The sequence below is a fragment of the Rhea pennata genome, chromosome Z (genome assembly GCF_028389875.1).
Source record: "Rhea pennata isolate bPtePen1 chromosome Z, bPtePen1.pri, whole genome shotgun sequence".
Lineage (NCBI taxonomy): Eukaryota > Metazoa > Chordata > Aves > Rheiformes > Rheidae > Rhea > Rhea pennata.
The window spans coordinates 30,155,841-30,168,929 of record NC_084702.1 but is presented as its reverse complement, the minus strand read 5'-3'; the positions used below and the strand labels follow the sequence as shown (position 1 = coordinate 30,168,929).

At 38.4% G+C, this 13,089-nt stretch overlaps 1 protein-coding gene across 18 annotated transcripts in view; it reads right to left on the bottom strand.

Moving 5' to 3' along the window:
- Nucleotides 1–6,849, bottom strand: part of AOPEP (aminopeptidase O (putative)) — a 212,536-nt gene extending 205,687 nt beyond the window's left edge. For 16 of the 18 annotated variants that reach the window (XR_009961246.1, XR_009961247.1, XR_009961245.1 and 13 more), the window contains exon 1: nucleotides 6,806–6,849. The gene's annotated coding sequence lies outside the window, so the exon portion shown is untranslated. The remainder of the gene's footprint in view (nucleotides 1–6,805) is intronic. The other 2 variants (XM_062600333.1, XM_062600336.1) reach the window with 2 other exon arrangements.
- Nucleotides 6,850–13,089: the final 6,240 nt, after the last annotated feature.

The following is a 13,089-nucleotide window of genomic DNA, read 5'->3' as shown; positions in this document are numbered from 1 at the left end:
AAAAAAGGAAGCAAATATTAATAGAGCTAGGAAACAGTTGCGCTTTTTAATCCTATTTTATTTACATCTGGTTTATTAACAATAAATTTATTAGTAATATGATACATCTTTGGAAAACATACAGCATTTGCAATACAGAAAACCAATATAAGGCTGCACAGAATTTAGAACAATTTAGTAGAAATATTTTCAGGCATAAATATGATAGTTACTTGATTAAGAACCAGAAAAATTATTTAAATTTTTAATTTGGGCCCAGAGCCATTTTATGTAACAATTTAACTTGACACAAGGTGAGCAGACAATAGGACTGCTAATTTATAAAATGAAAATACTTAGCGGCATTCTACACAAGACAGGTATCCACTTCTTCTTAGGCCTATGCGTGATTTATCTAATGTTGGATCTGAACCACTTGGAACGATGGCTCAGTTTTATTCAAGAAGAAAGGTCAGAAAAGAACTGTTCATTTGGCCAAATACACAGTTTTTTCACATTAAGAAAAAACTAAAAGATTAAGGCAGTTAATAATTATATACCCAACTTTTGTAGCAATGGACCACAAGATGACACAGGAAACAAAATACAAGCAATCCAGAAATCAAACCAAGTGAAAAAAGATAAGCAAAACTTTATAAAGAAGCAAGTATGTGTTTCAGCAAAGGAGGAGCGTAAAGAATTACTGCAGCATGTACCATCAAAGCTAAAAAAGGCCTTTCTTTTAATTCTTTAGCAAGACCATTGTGGATATCATTAACTGAATAGATCAAAGATATATGCAGTTCTGCATTTGTTCAAGTGCTAGTCATTCATAGCTTTGCTTTGAACCAGTATGGCTGTTTCAACAATAATTAAGAATTGTGCTGACGTTATTTGAAGTTTACAGTCTACAAACAGACTGTCCCTCATTGGCCCAGCACGGCAAAATCATCAAGAGACAGAAAGCAAGTATGTGTGTGGTCACAGAAGACAAAAGGTACAGTGGCACGTACAAAAGACAGGTGAGAAGTATGTAGAAATAAATACATGTAGTCACCGAACATGCAAATATGCTAGTACATGCTAAGCTCTCCTCTTTATTTAAACTGTGAGATCTTTTATAGATAACTACTATAGATAACTTGGGAGGTGTTAAACAGTATAGGCAGTAAATAGTGATTTAATCAATCATTTTATTCCAATAAAGACCAAATGCAAGTTCTCTCTCTTCTGCAATTAAGCCTTCCCAAATATTCACGTAAGTCATAATAGAACTATTCCGCCAAAGTGTTTTCAACTGCAAATCCTGAAATTCAGAATATCAAAATTCTAAGAAAATTCAATAGGAGCTGCAATACTAAGCACATTTTGCAAGCCTAGGTATACATAAAGGCACTGTTCTTCCCTACTTCTTTCTGATCAATTGAATGTAGATTCTGACAAAGTACACAATTAATTACCGAGCAAGGTATTTGATCATGGAACTCACTCAGGCTAGCATTTGTCATTCAACATTCTCCTCTGTCACTGGGAGGAGTAGGGGTCTGCAAGACGGAATGAGAAACATGGCTTTTGTTTTGTTTAGACACACACACAAAAAAAAGGCTACACTAACTACACACAAATGGAAAGTCTTCCCTACATATTCACACACACTTTTCACATACTGATACAATGCATGCTGTGTTGTGTGTTGTTACCAGTAAAGTTTAAATAGCTCTAAAATGTTTTCCAGACAATCAGAAGTGATTTATACGGATTCTGCTCAATGAACATTAAAGAATGCCTCGAAAAAAAATCACTGAGTTTATTTTGTGGTCCAGTTATGTAGTATACTCACAACTGAACTTTATTCATTCTGCATTTAGTTTTATTTTTATTCTTCCTTAATGAGACTAGAGAAAAAATTGTAGTCATGGTATTCACACACTAGAGGAAACACACTATCTCAAGTAATATCCTTGCTGTAGGTTTCTTAAGTCCTCTGTTAATATCTGAGCTTTGTCTATACATGGAAATAATAGATCTTTTAGCTCTGTTTCTGGAACATGCTGGTGAGTCACTATTTATAGATTTTAATAGGAGAAGTTTCTCACTAACTTATGCACATATCTGTCAAAATACGGAACACATTGGAGTCACTATTTCTGGTATCTTTTTCGCTTCTTCTACATAGCACTGTCTTGCACAATATTTTTCTCTGTACTCTGCATATAGTAAGAATACCATTTTCATTTTTTTCCAAATGTAATGCAATTCACCTCCAGAACTGCAGAATCATTAGATGAATCCCAAATACCATGAGAAATTAGAAACTTCAGTCCTAACCTGAGCTCTTGACAATTCTTTTTTTAAGTAATTTTTCATTTCATAGTTCTTGAACCTCATAAAGAAATAAAAAATTACTAATTTGGGGGTATTATGAATCCAAATTATTACAGAACTTTTTTAATATATGATGCATTCAATGCACCTTCTTTTTCAAATATACTTCATAACTCAAAAATATAATTCAAGCTAACTGCTAGGTTATACATTTTAATATTTTAGAAGATAGATGTTTGCGAAAGAACAATAATAGCAGATGGTGGCCCACATAAACAGTCAGCCTTGAACATCTGTGCATAATACAGTTGAATAAAAGATGCAAAGAATAGTAAATAGGGGAGAAGTGATCCTTCCTGGAGTGCTATTTCTACAACATTGCTTTTCCACTTGATACAAGCATCAGCCTGAATTAGAATCATATGCCTCTGAAAACATACCCAAGAAAAAGAGTTTCCAGACAAAAGTAAAACATGATTGCAAAGTAGACAAGAATGTCTTTCCTTAAGTTAAACACTTGACTCTTTCCTTAAAAAGGATCCACAGCAAAAGATAATGCTTCTCTGCATCAGTAATGCAAAATTTTGGTTGTTGTGCTACAGTTACAGAAGGAAGAACTCAGAAATATATCATCATCCTACAGGAGAAAATGTAAAAAAAGAAATACATAAATGGCCTATAAAAATAAAGACAAACAAAAAAATCAGAATGATCAATTATGATAATTTACACTGACATCACACTATTCCAGGAAGCTGATATTTTCAGTTGCTAATAGCTAGCCATTCCTGTCTATGCAGAATTCCACTTTAACACTTACAATCCGCATGAGAAAAATGGATTACCATCTTAACCTATTGAGAGATCCAGCATAGGTACTAGCTACTATGCTGCAGCAAATGAAAAGCAAAAATGAATTTTTGATGTTTGTAACAATTACAAATTTTAAACAGCTGTGCAGAGCATAGACTATTCCACCTGCTCTAACTCTGTGCCCTTAAACCTGACATGGTCAACAAAGACAGTCAAGACTGCTCCAAATCATCCTGAATTCCAGGAGCACTGAGTTTTCCCTAAGCATTCGATCCATTCCTTCTTCAGTCCCTGAACACAGACTCCAAAGTAACTGGAGTTCTATTCCACTGATCTTAAAGAGATTTGAAGCCAAAGCTAGAAACATAAGACAACATTTCTAAAAAAGGTATTCCACAACTATGTGCCTGTTTGCAGAAATCAAACTCCCAGAGAGACTGAACTTGACTTCTACAGAGGTTAAAGCAACAGGAATTCCTAAGTTTTGTGCCTTTTAGGTTTGCATGGCAAAATCATATGTCCTGTCTAAATCCAGTATTACCTTCATTTTATAATAGCAAGAGGTTTTACCACGAATATTAAAAACAAATTATTCATCAAGCTATTAAATAAACAATCTGTTTAAGATACCACCTTCCCAGAAAGTAAGAATGATTAAGCTATTTATGCACGAAAATAAAATAAATGCTTAGTGTGGTCAACTGAATAACACTAGATACATTTCTTGGCACATTTTACAAAGGCTCTTAAATATTTCACCAAGAAAGCTACAAATTGCGTGACATAACTGCACTGTAAGAGTAAGGAACATGAATTTAATTTCAAGAACAAAATGTATATGTTTTCTGTTAAGTGGTTATTAGAGATCACTCCATAATACAGTGACATAAGCCAGAAATATACCGTAAAGAATATATCTCATCCTTATCCAAGCACATACTTTATTTGATTACACTTCTATCAGATTAGTGGTGAGGGACTCACCTGCATGGTTAATATGCTACAGGAAAAGATGGGTATAAAATGTGGTTGTCTAAGATAGTCTTACATATTGCCATGAAGAGTTATGCCAAGGAAATGTGTTCTCTCATCCGTGAATGAGCACATGAGAAACCTCTAATTTCAGAGCACTTTAGTTATTTCCATTCATACACTTCCAAAATCTCAGAGAATAGAAATGAATAAAAGAGAAGGCTGTATTAGAGGAAAAGATCAAGAGAACTAGTCTTCAACCAAACTGGGCAGTTACAATTCTGTATTTCATATCTACCAAGCACTGGAATATTCTCCACTAAAAGCGGTTTCAAAAAATCCAGTATGTTAACTGGTTGATACATGACTATTATCATAAATACAAAAAATAGGTCTAGTGCCTAGAAAAAAATCAACCAAGATACTTCTTGTGTAAAATCAAAGCTGCATTAACTTATTCACACACAAATGCTGGCAAAAATAACAGGTATCAATACCCAAGCTGGACGCTAGTTCTATCTTTCCAGTTTTTCAGAGAGTACACAAACTTATCCCCTGAAATAATAGCCAATTAAAGCAATTAAATACACTGTGTTGCCTAGAAAACTAAGGTCCATCAGACAAACACTACCAATTTATGTTGGTAGGTTTAAAAACAATTTAGAATAATTTATAAACATAATTTATAAACACATTTTTTTTTGTTTGAAGATATTTCTCCCAGCTGTCTGTTCCACCAGAATCATTTCTTTTGAACAGCAGAGACAGGTGTCTCCATGCCCAGTTGCTCACCACACGGAGTCTAACTGTTAATTTAGGCTAATATTTTGGGCTGTAATCAAGATCTCTGAAGCACTGACACCAAAGAAGCTTCTTCTAAATCCAGTTTTATGTATTTCCCCCCCCAAAAATGTAGTCAACTAAGATCTTCTCCACAACTCAGTTCTGAACACCAGTGCTACAGTAATTTTAGTCTTTAAATATTAAGCAATACGTATGCATAATTTTCAGTAGTTTCAACCTTATTTTTGTTCCACACACTTAACACAAATAGCTAGGCTGTTTTAAGTAAAAGATAAGTATGGACTTTTCTACAGGTGAATGCAAGGCAGAATCTAACAAAGCATTTGCTATTGTTTAGCTACTGCTAACCAGTCTATATGAAACAGCTTGCAACTTCTCTGCGAGTCACAAGAAAACCAACACACATCACAATGAAGCTTTGACATGACAAATTCAATTAAGAACATTCTTTGTCAAAAGGAATGCTGGCTTTTCAGAAGCTTCATTTCCAGTCTGTGACCTACAAAAATAATCTTCTTCACCAGCTACAAGTTAACAGCAGTAGAAGCATATTTCTCTCTTCAAAATTACCAGCTACTCCTTCTGTCAGCAATAATATGAACAGAAACTCCAAGACATGAAACAGTCCCCTTCCCCTCAGAAAATACCCAGTTCCAAAGAAAAACATAACTCTTAAAAGACTGAGTCAGAAACATGTTAATTGAGCTAGGAAAAGCACCACAAATGCATCCCTGAGTTCATCCCTACAAACATCCTGATCCTGGGTCCATTTACAGTTCTTTGTAGTAATGTCCAAATATCTAAGCCATTAATCAGAGCCCAAACATTTGCCACTAAACATTCTGTAAATCCCTGTTCCCAAATCTACAATTATTATGGTTATATAAGACCAATTTGTGTAAACCTGAAACTTTTAACTTTGTATTTTACAACATCATTTCAAGATGGTGAACAGCATTATAGGATTTTATTTACACTCAACATACACAAGAAAGTAGGTCTTATTTTCACAAGAGCACACAAATGAGAGAGCATCTCTATACAGTAAATGTCCAAACCTAATCTATGCAGAACTAGTAAAACTGTTTGGAACTCAGAGCAGCTATCATATGTAAATGCTACCCACAATAAAAAAGAACCATTTTCCCAGGTCTGGAATCAGAAAAAAAATGTATTTTTCCAACACTGACACTGACTAGCCTCAAAGGTCACTCAAGCTGACCTCTGCAGAACTAAAAATTATCCTGAGATAAATGACTTAACTTACTGCTAGTATGAAACATACAGATGAATTACAAAATGTCACTTGTTAAGATAGCATGGGTTTTACCTATACATTTCCAAACACTAGATGTAGCCAATGAGCAGAACAGCTTGCAAAACAGCTTTGAGAAGCTTTAACACAATTATATTTCAAGTTCTCCCAGGAAATTATGCTTAAGACTAGAGTCCTATTAGGAGGCCACAGATTCAAGCTGCATCCAAGTAAAAAAGAAAACCAGTATTGCAGGTGGCATACACCTATTACTTTTCTTCCTTGTCACTGCACCTCTCCTGCTGCAGTAGATTACTCTACAGACAAGGAACAGACGCTAAATTTGCCCTTATAATTCCCAGAAGGGCCTCACGAAGGGCTCGACTGACCAGCCCAAGGCCAGAGAGGGGAAAAACCCGGTGGGGCACGAAGTCAGCATGCCCGAAGTCAGCGCGCCGCAGAGGCGCGGCACTGGCGCGGCGAAGCCGGGCCAGGCCAAGGCCGGCGGACGGCGGAGAAGCGAGGCGGCAGTCACGCTTATCACGGCAGCCACAGCGGAGAAGGGGAGCGGGATGAGCGGCGCCGCCGCCGACCCCCTTCCCGCCGCGCCGCGCCGCGTCGGGCGCCGCAGTGGCCGCGGGCGCCCAACGGCTTTACCTGCCACTCTCACGCCGAGCCCCTTCCGGCTCCCACCCGCCGCGGCGCCTTTTGATGACCTCATCGGCTAGAGACCTCCGCGCCGCGCCGCCTCGCCCCGCGCCGCGCCGCCTCGCCCCCGCGGCTCCCTGGGCCCCGCCCCCGCACGTGACGCACGCCGCGGGCCCCGCCCCCTCGCTAACGGGCGCCCTGCCGGAGCGGCCGTTGGGTGGTTGCCGGGCGGCGGCGGCGTCGCGCCCGCGGGGTGCGGTGCGCCGCGGGGGCGGGTAACCGGCTGTGTTAACACAGAGGACGAGTACAGCCTAGCCGCTCGTGCAGGCCCCTCGCAGCACGCTACTACCTAGAAAACTACCAAAGCCCTAACTTGGCAACCCCGGATTTACTTCACTCTTGGCCTTAGTCCAGGAAGGAGGCACCGCCGTGACACAGCCTGCGAAGGGAGGGCGTCCGCCATTCCTGACTCCCCAGGCGGTTTAACCACGTTGCGTCCTGGTGGCAGGATACTAATTAGGTCCTCCAGGTCCTAATTTCCCTGGAGGACACCAAAGCCTGTGGGCAGAGTAGAAACCACAGGGCTGTCCTTGAGCAGTCTGGCCAAGTGCAAGCGCCTCCGTAGTGGACAGAGTGGATATATTCACCCTGGGTCAGCCTCCAAGCAAATGTGAAATGTGCCAGGCCTACGCCTAGGCCCCATGGTCAAACGGAAGGACATGCCGAAGGTTTTGTACTTCGAAAAGAGTAAACAGTGACAACAAAAAAAAAAAATCTGTCCTTCTAGCCAATGATCCTTAGCTATAATTAAATTCTAAAAAGAATTCTCAAATATGTCAGTATCTTGCACTTTTTTGACACTGTTAAATGCTGTTAAAAGCTAGCTACATCGCTATTAAATGCCAGCTGCAGAGCTGGGTGTGGTTATAGGCAATGGGTTTCTGCATGGCATCCCTTCCTCTCTCTGCACTTCACTTTAAAGACAAACTCTTACAAAACTAAGGTTAGACTTCAAATTTGTCCAAATCTTTTAGAAATCCATTCTGCTTCTTTCTTGAAAACACATATGACCTAGTTCTCTACAAATGTAGATTTATACAGCTCATTGATCTCAGAGTTTTGCCAACTTACATGATTATAATGATTCAAAGCTTTTTTCTTCTTTTCTGTGTAGGCTACCAACTTTCGCCACTGCAACTGCAAGGCATCTTCTTAAGGCAAACTATACGGCTAACTAAGAATAACAAACCTAGTATCAATAGATCTGACTTCATTATGCAAATCAAAAGATGCATTTTTCATTCCCAAGGAATGAGGGATAAGGAAAAGAAGAGGAACTTGCCTTTTCAGATAACTGATGGTGGCTTAGAGAATCAAAATTGCTTGGTTACTAGGCCCTGACTTTGCAATCATGTTACAAGCACAGGATGGAGAAATGTACTTTTTTGCATGTTAAGATATACTATGCAAGATAGCCAAAAACCCAGTGACCTGAGATTAAGATACAAGTATTTGTCTTCCCAGAGTTAATTAGATACTTCACTTTGTCACTTAGTGTGGCAATAAAGCAATCCATTTCTATTGACTGTTGGCATAACTGTCCTGACACCACATCTCAGAACTCACTGGCTTCTGGAGCTCTCAGTTAACTCCCAGACAAGCTAAGGACACTTCTAACTGACAAATCATAGATTTTGCTACCTCTGTCAGTGAAACACACAGCTGCTAAAAATATCTGACAATTGCTAGCACTAGATCAACTGTTCAAGTGTCTAGGAATGGTAGGAAGGCCACTGATACTAAAATCAAGAGCATGAAAGATCTTTGCAATGTTTGGTTTAGCTTTAAATGTTTCATTTTTTGAATCTTGCTATTTACTAAATTCTCAAGCTACAGGTGCCCAGGCTCCTTGATGAAGCTAGCATATGGAGTGAGGGAGGAGACAATGGGAAATGTCTCTGTAGTTTGTCTGATATCAGAAGGATAGTTAAAAATTCATTAGAATAGGGATTCAAACCTAACTTTCAAATGTGATTGCCTTAACCACAGCTCTGCAAAGTCAATTTCTGTCAATTTCTCCTATTCTTTAGCCACATGAATGTTTAATTATTTATGCAAAATGTAAAAAAAAAAAAAAAAAAAGAAAAGGGTAGGCTTCACCACTGACTGCAGTGTAAACCTATTCAAAGATGTTTACAAGACTGACTAGCAGAAAATTAGGAAGCTAGGAGCTCAAATCAGAGTTGAACAGAAATTGTAAGGTTTCAGAGACCCAGGACATTGGACTCAGGAGCCTAATGGCTCCTGGGAATTCCCACCCAATGGGAATTTGGGAGCCAAATTCCCGTTGCGGATCTCTCCATGCAAGCCAGGTCTGATTGAGGTGGCTTTTAAAAAGTAAAAAACTGTCAGAAATCTGAGTCTTTCCCAAATAATTTGAATAGTATTTGCACTCGTAGGAAAGTATGTGGTATCTCTAGGGTCTTCTCTGTGATGATCACAACCACCCTACCAGTACCTAAAGAGTCCCTGGCTAATTATATCTGGCATAGTCAAGAAATCGTTGAGACTGAAATCAGTATACCACTTCAGATAGCTTAAATATGGGTTCTCAGTCCACATTTGTGAGAGTTCTCCTTGAGAGGATCTGATATATGTAAATAATAGTGAATAGAAATGAAAATACAGATTAATTTGCCAGTACTGGCAAACAATGTATTTTTCTGGTCATTCTGCCCTAGTGTAAGTGAAAGCTGCATTACAGCAGCCTTAGGGGTTTCTATTTTTCGTCTCAGTTTTCTGTAAACAAGATAGCTGAAGTTTTCTACTAATTCAATACTGATGTACAGTGCTCGTAAAATCAGTTGAGCTTTGTTAAAGATCAATGGATGAACGACACAGTTAACTGTTTTTGCTTTCACTTGCATGTTTGGCAGCCTTTTCCAGTCGTTAAGATCTGACAGAAAATGCATTGTTCTAGCCTGAAAAAGCTAAACTAGAACCTCATCATCAACATACATCAGTCACTATCTTTCTCCATATTCAATACAAATGTGCTTGCTTCTTGAAAAAAGGGATGTTCTCATGACAAATAGGATTTTCTATTGCTGTGCAAATGCATAGCATGTGGCACTTCACCACCTCTCCCATTTGCGATGAAAGTCTGGTTTGCTATTGTAAGCTGAACAGTAAGTAGGCCGCTGTAAATGAACACTGGAGGTTTGTTTTATTTGACCTTAGACATGAGCAAAGTAGGCTGTTGCTTGTAATTCCAATAATGAAGTTTATTATCCAAAACAAAAGCTAAGTGAAAAAATCTTATTGTAATTCCCCTCCCCCCCAAAGCAATACATTTCTTAAAAGTTTTTTTTTTAACAGCTTATTTGGGCAGTATTTTAGTAATAGTGATATTTTGCAGCTTTTCCAACCAGGCTTAAGACTAAAACGCTACAAGTCCAAAATAGTGAAAGCAACTGTTGAATGCTTGTTAACGTACTTTTGCTTTTGTCACTGTTGCCACTTCAACTTTCTTTTGGTGCCAAGCCTATCACCGGTGGCAATGATTTGGAGCAATCACCATACAGCAATGATGACAAATCACTGCAATGATGAAGAAGCACTTGAAACATATGGAAAAGAGGGCAAAGCTCAGTCTAACAAGTTAAATCTTGAGTACTTAAAATTCACATACTTTAATTACAAATCACCTTTCAATTGTTTGTAAGATGCTGATGATGACTACAAATTGCTAAAAGAAGCAAGGTTTGCATTCTGGAGTAACTAGTATTACCATTAGAATTATTCTAATGCAGTTAATACACTAATTACTATCCCAGTTACCATTCTGGTAACTATTTGCTCTGTCCTGTGGACTCTAAAAGGAACAAAGCTTGTGTGTAAACTCTCTTTTCCAATGCCAGTATAAGATTGCAACATTTGAAAACATTCTGAGTCCAGGTTAAAATAATGTCCTCTTATTTATATCCATAAAAAGCAACACTTACACTTGAATTTGACACTTTTTGATGCAAATTATGTTGTTAAATAATGGTTGAGGATGTATTTGATGTATTTGTAGGTATGCAAAATTGCAGGCACAATTTGAAACTGTGTGTTGAGACTCCTTTGAAAATCCCACTTTCCTTACACTGCTATTTATTTTGTTTGTGGCCTTAGTGCCTAAAAACAGTTAAGTTAAAAGCTGTACAAATTATCTAAGGAAACAAAATACATCCAGGTTAGGGGGAAAAGAGTTTAACACAGAGAGACAGAGAACAATATGATGGCAGAAAGGATCTCCTTTATACCCCCACAATGGTAGTGACAATATGTAAGTTAATGAAAAATATTATAAATAGAAAGAAAGGTGAGGGTGAACAAGGAAGCAGGGTGGAAAAAGTGGATGTAAAAGCAGATAACCCAATGTTAAAAGCTTGGGACACAGGGAAAGAGAAAGTGACCCAAGACATAAAATGCTAGTCAAAAGCTACAGAAAAATCTTTGCATGCCTTTAAGCCTTTATTTCTTAGCTTGCAGAGTTTTTTCCCAAGGTCACACATTGTTTAGGAAAAGGAGTTAGCAGAAGTACCACCTAGGTGTGCTGCTTGCCACCTCACCTGGAAGCCTTTGCAGCACAGGCCTGAGACTTACAGTGGCCATTCTTTTTGTTTTACCCTCAGTTCAAGGAAGTCATTTCTACTTCAAGTGTTTCCACAACTGATGGCTGGAGCCTCTGACCTACTTTGTCATTATTTTGTTTAACATAAAGGGATACTGATCTTCAATGATTTCTACAGTCTTCAAAATCTGCATGGTGCATATGTTGAAGTCTGTAAAGAAAGCTGGCTGGGAAGCATCTCTGATGATCCAGGATAGTCTGGAAAAAAATTAGTACTTGCCTGGAAGCTCTTCCTTGGTTGCATATCTTGAAATAGTACAGAAGAACATTAAAAGACATCAAATAAGATAAAAGTGTACTTCTGATGCTGATTTTTACCTTAATTATATAGCTATATCATTCCTACTTCTGAGTTGCCAAAATAACTCTCATGCGGTGAGTTATCTTTTGGAAACAGATACAAATATAAAAATGAAAAATGAAAATCTTACTTTCAGGAAACCCTTCTCAGCTGACATAAAAAATTATTTGCTCCCCCTGGAGAATGTGGTTTTAAGTATGCTAGATGGAAAGATCAGCTCATTGTTAGCCTTTCCAGGCAGTACACAAAAGGGAAGTTGCATGGAGTGAATCATCACAAAAAACTCCTATTCACTCTCTCATCTCCAAATACAATGCAAAAAAAGAATGTAAGTAAACATATGCATAATTTAATATTTTCCTTCAGGCCTACATATGTTAATAATGTCAAGTGGCTTACCACTAGCAAGCTGAAACCTTACGGTTGCAGAAACACAAGAGGTGCTGCAGGGTGAGACTAAATATAAGTAAATGAGGATACAGAGAACATTTTATAACCTGATGGATCGGATCAAAAAGGTTTGGATGTATAATTGAAGGAGGATGGCTGTGGGGAATGGCCTGTAATGCTATAACATCCCCAGCTCTGTATATATCAAAAAGAAGTAGAATTGCAGACGTGAAATATAGATGTTGCCCAGTACCAAAATGACTTTTCCCTGTTATCGGGAGATCTCTCAAGCATGACGTATTCATCCTTCCTTTTGCAAGTACAGGCATTGAGGCAAAATCTGTCTTCTGGAGACACCTGGCAGGTGCCAGCCTCTGGGGCCACAGCTGAGCACACAGCCTTCACCCTTGTCTTGCCTCCTGAATGTCACCAACTGCTGGCCAAGATGCTGCAGGAATACAGTTAAATGTTTTGCTGCAGCCTGTGCAATTTTCCTAGACTACACTAAAACCAAAAAGGGTATTTCTAACCTCCAGATCACACATCTGCAGAGTCACATAAGGTGCAGTTCCCCATGTCAATTTATTCAAGATCTTCAAGGAAATTTTTGTGAGGCTGATGAGGACACATGCAGAGAAGCCTGCCAGAAAGATTTTCATAAAACATTAGGTTTTTTTTAAGCCAGCGAACACTATCACAGTACTTATGTCACCAGCACAACTGTCTGAGAAGGTACTGTTTGAAACTGAATGTAATTTACATTACTTGTTGTAATGTTAAATATAAAACATGGAACTCTGATATTCACCCCTCCCATTATGAAGGGTATCTGCCCTCCAGTTATTAAACCTGGGAACTAAGAACTCAGAACTGGAATAGGTGCTGGACTGAGAATATCGTAAAAGGTAATTTAATTTCAAAATT